The following is an 8,063-nucleotide window of genomic DNA, read 5'->3' as shown; positions in this document are numbered from 1 at the left end:
GGGGTAAGAGGTGTGAACCGTAAACGCGCCACGTGCGGCAAATGGAAATGGACCAAATATCGCTGCAAACACTCGACCGTGCGAGTATCGATATACGACGCACCCTCCTCCATCTCTCCCAGCCTCCTGATCCCCCTTTTGCCACGAGCAAAGGCACACACGCTCGCACACAAAGGGCCACGATTCCACGGTCCGTTTGTCGTTTATACTGCCCTCTCTCTCTCTCACTTCCCACTCCCTACCTCTATACCTCGCACCTTCCTTTACGCCAGGGTGCTGCAGCGCAACGTACGTGAACGACTGAAAATTCACCGGTCACTCGAATCCATCAGGTATCCACAATTCTTTCCTTTTTCTCCCTTTTCTTTCCTCCTTCCTTTTTTGCACCGAAGCGCGTGCACGTGCGTAAAATCACGCGAATGGAAGCTTTTATCCTTCCAACGGAGGGTGTGTGTGTGTGTGGCTGGACTTCGAAATTTAGGTGACACTTTCTTCTCGATCCGACCGACACGATACGAAGGAGAGAAATTTGTTCGATAGGAAGGAAAAAGGTGTTGGAAAATATTGTAGTTCTAGAATTCTCGTTCATTTTATCCTCGTACGGTTTATCTCGACCAAACGAGTTACTAGGTCAACCGACGACCACAATTCCAAGAACCGGACAGCGCGGAGCGATACAGGAGAGGCCGGTAACACGAGTTAGCGGTCGTGTTGAACGCATTAGCGGTGGATTAACCGGATTCCGGTCGCCGCGAAAAGAAGACAGAGATCTGGTAGGAAGGGAGACAGTTTTCGCCCAGGTGAAATTCGTTCGTCCGGTTTGTCCATTCATTGAATTCGCGGAAAACGTCGAAACGCGAGGAACGAGGAGGGAACCCCGTGGAGAAACGCGACGGAGAACGTCGGTAGGACGGAAGAAAGACAGGACGGAAGAGGACAGATAGAGCGAGTGCTTCTAGCTAAACAAATATGTACTCACGTACTCATTCACGTATCTCCCAGTCAGTCCTACCTACGGCCCTTTTAAAGACTTTTCCTGCTGTCCCCAACTCTAACCTCCACCCCTTACTCCCTTACCTCGTGTTCCGTAGGGTTCTGTAGGTTCTAGGGAAGGGAGAGACCGTCTACCCGGCTCTTTTCGCGCGTTCGAAACCTTTTTAACCGCTCTAGACGTTCCGGGCAGACGCCGAGACCGCGTCGAGTGTCTGCGGCGATTGTGGCGGCCACCGTGTCATTCAGGAAGACTTTTCGAGGAAACGCGGCGGGGAGAACTGATGTTCCTCGGGGCTGCAATTCTTTTCCCGAGTGTGAAAATTTAATTGTACCTTTTGGTTCAATTGTTTCTTCGCTCGTTTGCTAGAATTTTCACTCTACGATACTTAGTCGATGGAAGCTAGTGAATTTCGAAGAAATTTCTTATCTATACATGACGGAAAAACGTAGATATCTATGAGAATCAGATAGAATCAAGGTTCCTCGATTCGATCACTTCTTCCATATTTACATACTTAAAAAAAAAGAACAAGTCTACGTGAAGTCGAACAATTATAACATTCAAGAGGGTGGAACGTCTTTAATCGCCCAGAAAAAAAATTAATTTCCACCAAGTTTGATATTAACCATTGCAAGATACCTGTAGATGTCCAAAAAATCACGATACAACGAAACAAATCTACCTTTCCTCACGGGAGTTCCTTACAGCGCCAGTCTCGCCGGTCTACTAGTCAGACAGACCTATTCTACTGTGTAATTATTTCGCCAGCGCATCGCGGAGGGCTGCCGCTTTATTAAGAGGGGGAAGCCCCAACGTACACGCGCACGTCGCTTCGTAAATCGTGAAATCGACTAAGCAGCAAGACCGTTCCCTTTATCCTTCCTGCAGCTCGATTATTTTCCTTTTTCCTCTATCACGCCGCCGGATGCATCGATCCTCCTCGAAGAGAGCGCCACCGACTATATATCCTTCCGGATCTAAATCCACGAAGGATTTCGTCTGACGCGCCCGGCTCTATCCCGTGATTCCCCAGGAAGCCTACCGGAGAGTATCAGAGCGCCTATTTGTTTCGTCGCAACGTGTATTGACACTGCGCGACGGTAGGCGTCGCGGGCGATAATATATCGACGGGCCAATGATATATGCCCCGCAGGAGTGAGTGGCTGTGCAGAAGAAAGACTTGTCTCATAAAGTATAGGGCGATTTGTCACGGCAGTTTGTGATGCGCGCGGGAGAGAATAATCCTCTGGATATCATCTAGCGCAACTTGCTCCCCTTCGATGCCAGCTACCTCTCTCTCTCTCTCTCTCTTCTTGCCAAAGAGCTTTTCACCCCCTCTGTCCTGAGAGCGGATTATTCCTGACCCGTTGCTATCAACCCACCCCCACATCCTTCCTCCCACGTGCTCTTCGTTAGTCTCGTTTCGACGATCGCGGATCCTACGAATTATTCGCTGCTACCATCACCCACGCACAGCGCATTTCCAAATTTACTTGTCTACAAATCTACCCGGCTCTCCTTGTAATAGCTGTTCTTCGAGAGTTTCCTGTTTCTTGGATGCTCCGGGGGGAAAAATATCACCGTTCCGATTGCAGAAGCTACGAGGACAGATAGATCGTAAATCGGTGCAATTGTTCTGTTTTCTTTGATTCGATGTTTCGTCGAGTATTCACGGTATACATTCACCAAACTGCACACTAAAGTTGAGTAAGTCGGAAGGCTATAACGTTAACGCCGGAATTAGCTTGGAATTCTCAAGGATGCAGTTATTTCCACGACCGCCGCGAGTTAAAGCACAATTACCGAAATTACTTTGCAACAGGACCCGACGTCTCTACTAACACCTACAGACCGGTGCGAAAATATAAGCTGGTTCTCGCAGAAAAATAAGATTCCGGCACAGATACCCGCGGAAAAGCACGGTTATACTTCGCAAATATACATCTTGAGAAAATAAACGTTCCGCTTACATAATTCGTAACCCGTCGACAAACAAACCTCGACGTACATGCTCGAATCGCATTGCAACGACCATCGCGTACTATTCATGTCAGAATGTTATTTCGCGAATAGGCACTATAAAGGAAGATTGTCGTGTAATTATAGGTACGGTATCGATCGATGCCTTTAATTAGAAACTTTTCTATTTGGACTTTTAACGCGACGTTACGTAGCCAGCTAATTTAACGTGCTCCCGAACTACCTCTACTCTCTCGCGTTCAGCTTTACTATTCGCCGTTTCCTCGGCCCTTAGCCGTCCCGTAACCCTTCCCATAAATTCCCCGCCTCCAACTGGCCGATTTATAATTACCGCTTTCATATAGGCGAAGTGTAATTTGCTTGTGTAAATTCTACACGCGCCTCGTTTCTCCAGTTGGCCACGATATTTCGCCAGCGAGTACAGTCGTTTTCCCTTCATCAACCCCTGTAGATAGCAGTTTTTCCAAAATTTACGGTAATACAGCTAGATTCTTTAAATTACAATTATCCAATTGTCATTCTTGTCTTTCAACGCTAGGTTTGCGGGACGCGTGATTTTGACGCATTTCGAATTTCACTAGGAAAATTACAGAAACCGTTTACATTTCTCTCCTACCACTTACGTTTATTAGAAATTTTATATAAATATATTGTTCGTATTATCGTTCATTTGTAAGTTAACAGTGTGTAATATGTTGCTTTTTAAAGAAAATATGCGGTTTCATTCACGCGCCAACTTGACGCGTGTCCATGGAGATAGGTATACAAGAAATGGCCGTAAACCTAGTGTTAAAGAATCTACGTCAGTTCACAAATATGCATAATTTCCCAGAAATATCAGGTAAGTATATTTCCTCGCGATATATTACGATCACGGTTCAGCTGATCGAGGCAAGAATTCTCCGGTTGGAATTTTAATTTCAGAGTAATAGAGGCAGCCTTCCCCGTGTAACGAACGTTTTAATTCCCGGTGAACGCTATATTCGATCGAATCACTCCCTCGACGTACACGTGAAACAACCACGTCTAATTGTAAAATACAGAGGTGTGACGCGCGGCTGGATGGATCGCCGATGCATCTCCTCGATATATACGCGGCGAAACGGTGTTCGCATTAGCAGCCACGGTGCGATTACATTTTAATGGGCCGATACATTATTCAAAAACCGCGGTTTCCTTGTCGATCAAAGCGACGCGGACGGGTAATAATATGCATTGTCGGCTGGCGAATTAAAAAATCAATCAGAACGCCAGCGTGTCATCTGCATTTAGTGTGGAAAATCGTCGGTCGGAGATTAATCTTGCATTAACCACCCTTTATTATCGTTCAACCTGTAACCTGTCGCGCTACTGTCTTTATATCTATTAAATATAGAACACCTCGTCAAATCTTCCGAGAATTATTCCAATTCATGAATGCTAAATCCTCTCTCCATCTCTCGCACAGTCGAGCACGTCCTACTTATTTTCTGCAGTGGATTCATTTTTAACCTGGAGTCTGGTGTGTATCGGAGCTTCGTACTCGCGGAATATCGTTATCGCGATGCAACAGCTGATCGAGGGATTTTAAGACGTTCTTATGAATAAAAATGCATCCACTGTCAGTCCACGAGAGTACTGTTCTCGAGTGGATTTAGAACGATTCTAATTGTAAATCGAGAGGAACTGTTTCTCCGTAGATCTATACAAGAGTTTGTTAATTTTTCAGATCGGTAAAGTAGCTTCGCGAGAGTCCCATCTTTTTAAACTTTATTTATATCTTAGACACTCGTTTATTAGAGTAGTAGCGAAGGAGTTTTCTTGGAGACAGAAATTACTTCGATCAAAGGGTTGATCACCCCTTTTTCGAAATTTACGCCCAAGTAGATTAACGTGATTGATTTTTCACGTAGAATTGTCGAGGTTTGTGTGATTATTTCAGGATTGGACAATGTTTCGCAGTACTTTGGTGCGAACGGTGGCGCGGTAGCCACGCGACTGTCGAGCAGGTAGGAGCTTTCAGCTTTTCGAGCATGGAGCTTCGAGGTTCGCGGTTTCGGCGGGGATAGGACGAGCCTGGTGGAGGAAAGGGCGGACTGAAGGGAAGGGGACAAGCGTCGGCGCCCAACGATACACTACACACCCGACACAACCATGGGTTCACCGATCTCAGTGCGTGCCACGCGTTCGACATGACAGCACGCACCTTTCTGCCTCTGCTTCGAACGCTTTCACCACGTTTCCAGCCTCCGATCTCGCGAAACCCTGCAGAAATTCACAGGGAAATTCTATTCTATAAAACTTGTGTTATAAAAGTCATTTAAACACGAGACAATTAACCCTTACATTTCTCAATTATTTAACTGCAGACGCGCATTTTTTCCAGGCGAGAGATTCACAGAGAATCTGAATTCCTCTTAATTTACGATTATTGAGAAATTACGAAACGTGGAATTTTAGGTTTGGACGACTTTTAGATTCCCAAATAAAACTGAACTTAGTTGAAAGATTTCATAGGTTATCTGCAGGCAGATTAGAATGAAAGGGTTAACTGCTTCTCAATCAACACTTGATCAGATAGCAGAGGACTATTTCAGCACGCTGTATTATAATGAGAACAGAATTTTAACTACGCCTAAGTGAGAACAAGAAAATAACCCTCGTTCGTACGACATCGTATAACTAATTCAGCTCTTCAGCTTGGAATATCATCGGAGTAAAGAACCCACGACATACAAGCGGCCGTTTCACATGTGATGAACTAGCCAACACCGTAGAACGCGGTATTCCCCCGATGCATGATATGAAAATTGATGCCACGAAGAGAGTAACACACTTTGCTGGGGCGTCAAAAGAACACCGCGTTCTCGGTCTTGTCGTTCTCCCATTCCGCATTCATAAGCCCGCCATTATCGTGGTTAGTAAATTTGCAAGGAGCTACGCGCGCGCGGCAAGAAAAAAAGAAAAAAATACACGCCACTCCGGTGTGTGTGTATCGTTTTCCTGTTCCCGCATATTATGCAATCCGCCAAGGAAAAGAGGCAATTACGCGGTACACGCGTACGACACGCGTTTCATTAATGTTTCACTGTGACAAGCGTGCACGTACGCACAGAAACACACACGTGGTTATATTCTATCATGCGAAACGCGAGAGAGAGAAAAAAGGAGAGAAAAAAACATAACGTGACGCCGAACGAATGTACAATTTTCCAATTGTGAAAATCTTATCTGAAAGGAGAACGACGAAAATAAAAAAACTTAATTTTCCCTAAGTGCAAAAGTTTCATCGAGCGAAATATTGTTACGCTATTATCTCGTTTTATAGCCAGACAGACCTGGGCTCGAAGCTGTCAAGGGAACGCGGTGTTTACGCTCGATCGTCCGGCAAGCTGTTTTCCTTATCGATCGCGATTGTTATCAGGTCATCTTGCAGGCCGTTGCTTGCAATTGCATCTAGCCTGCCCGTAAAACTCGCCAGCGTCGCGAACAGACGACCGCCTTATGAAACGTCTCTTCCTTCGATCACCTCCACGTTTTTCTTTTCTTTTTTTTTTCAAATTTTTTTTATTACGTCTCCGTCGATGAAGTTTTTATTTAAGGAGGATTTATCGCGAATATTTCGCGAACGAGATTAGAAAAAAGGAGAATTCTTCGATCGGGGTGGATTATTTGTTTTTGGAAGGAAAGAAATTGTGTACTCGCTACTTAAACGGAAGTAGATACGGACGATCAATGATCAGACATCACGTACGCTAGACGTGCCCGATAAAATTGCTCGGGTATTTGTATAAACGTCACAAACGTCGCCTACACGATAAACATTTATAAAACCGACGATGTAGGATGTCACGGAGGCTAGTCGTAATTAAGAAATATTGCAACTCGCGAGTCACGTTGTGTTTTGTTCAAACATTCGCTGAAACGTTGCTGATTAAGTAGTTTCAATGGAAAATAAAAGAGAACACTACCACCGCGAACACAACACGATTTTTCCATCGTTTCTTTGATAAACGTTTTTTGGTGTAACTTACACGATTTCTCGCATCGTCGAATACGTTTCTCTGTTTCACTGGCCACCAGACCCTGAGTCACTTCTGTCGTTCTCCCGACGTGTGCAACCGTGTTCCATTACTTCGCACGCCACTATATTCTTTTCCTCATATCGTCACTGTTAAACGTCCACTGTCACGTTTCACGAGCGTTCGACGAAACCTTTCCACAAGTCAGCTCGCGTGCACATCACTCTCGAGGCGTGAAAGCGGCCACATGGAGCCTGCGAGCCTCGAAATTCATCGCGAACCTTCTTGTATTCACTTCGAGTCACTGTCTTCTTGGAACACGTGCTAGTGTCGTCTACACGCGTCTATTCACTATGATCAACACGCACTATCCCCGACGAGAGAAAAAGAAGAGGTAAATAAAATATCGAACTCCACCTGAGGAACGAGTAAAATTCACAGAGTTGACGGGATAAACGAGGAACGGTCAGAGGGGGATGATAGACAGGCTTCGAAAGATATAAACAGAGAGCAAGAGGTCAGCAGACACCGGTATGAATCCATTAGTCTGACCGAGATGAAAGGAGGACAGAGGAGGAGCAGAGATTCGTACATATGTAGGGCTCCCATGTAGAGGTATATAGTGTGTTCGTATGGAGGTACTCAGAGACGAGAATGAAACAGAGAGTGGAATGACTGAAAGAGAACGGAAGTAGTAGTCAGGGTCGCGGGCGAAGAAACAGAGAAGAAGAAGGAGAAGAAGAGGTAAGACAGCACGTACCGAAGAAGAAGTATCAGAGAGATGGTTGCAGAGAGAGATGTTTAGTTCGGCCGGTTGTCTCGAGATATGCACGGTTAGTAGGCGATATCGTGTTTGGCTCCGTGCGCGAGGCCAGGCCTCCTAGGGAGCCGCGTTATAGCAACACGAGACCGGAGTGAAAGAAAAAGAAAGCTTGGTGAGAGAAAGAGAGAGAGAGAGAGAGAGAGGAGTTGGTAGGGGAATTGGTGGTAGGGTAAGACCTGCTGTGTTGTGTCGGATGCTACCCGGTAGCGAGTACTTGTTGTTGAGGTGCCGAGTGTGTACGTGGGGGGTGGAGAACGCTTGGAGA

General features: G+C 45.7%; 1 protein-coding gene across 5 annotated transcripts in view; it reads right to left on the bottom strand.

Moving 5' to 3' along the window:
• LOC108571438 (forkhead box protein P1) overlaps positions 1-8,063 on the bottom strand; it is a 218,456-nt gene that overhangs the window by 35,700 nt on the left and 174,693 nt on the right. Inside the window, exon 1 of one of the 5 annotated variants that reach the window (XM_017933485.1) lies at positions 1,677-1,707. The exons of the other annotated variants lie outside the window; for them this stretch is intronic. The gene's annotated coding sequence lies outside the window, so the exon portion shown is untranslated. Of the gene's footprint in view, positions 1-1,676; positions 1,708-8,063 lie in introns of those variants that run through there. 5 annotated transcript variants of the gene reach the window in all.

Source organism: Habropoda laboriosa, unplaced genomic scaffold (genome assembly GCF_001263275.1).
Source record: "Habropoda laboriosa isolate 0110345459 unplaced genomic scaffold, ASM126327v1 scaffold57, whole genome shotgun sequence".
Taxonomy (NCBI): domain Eukaryota; kingdom Metazoa; phylum Arthropoda; class Insecta; order Hymenoptera; family Apidae; genus Habropoda; species Habropoda laboriosa.
Note: the sequence above shows the minus strand (reverse complement) of the source record. Positions and strands in the feature narration are given on the sequence as shown.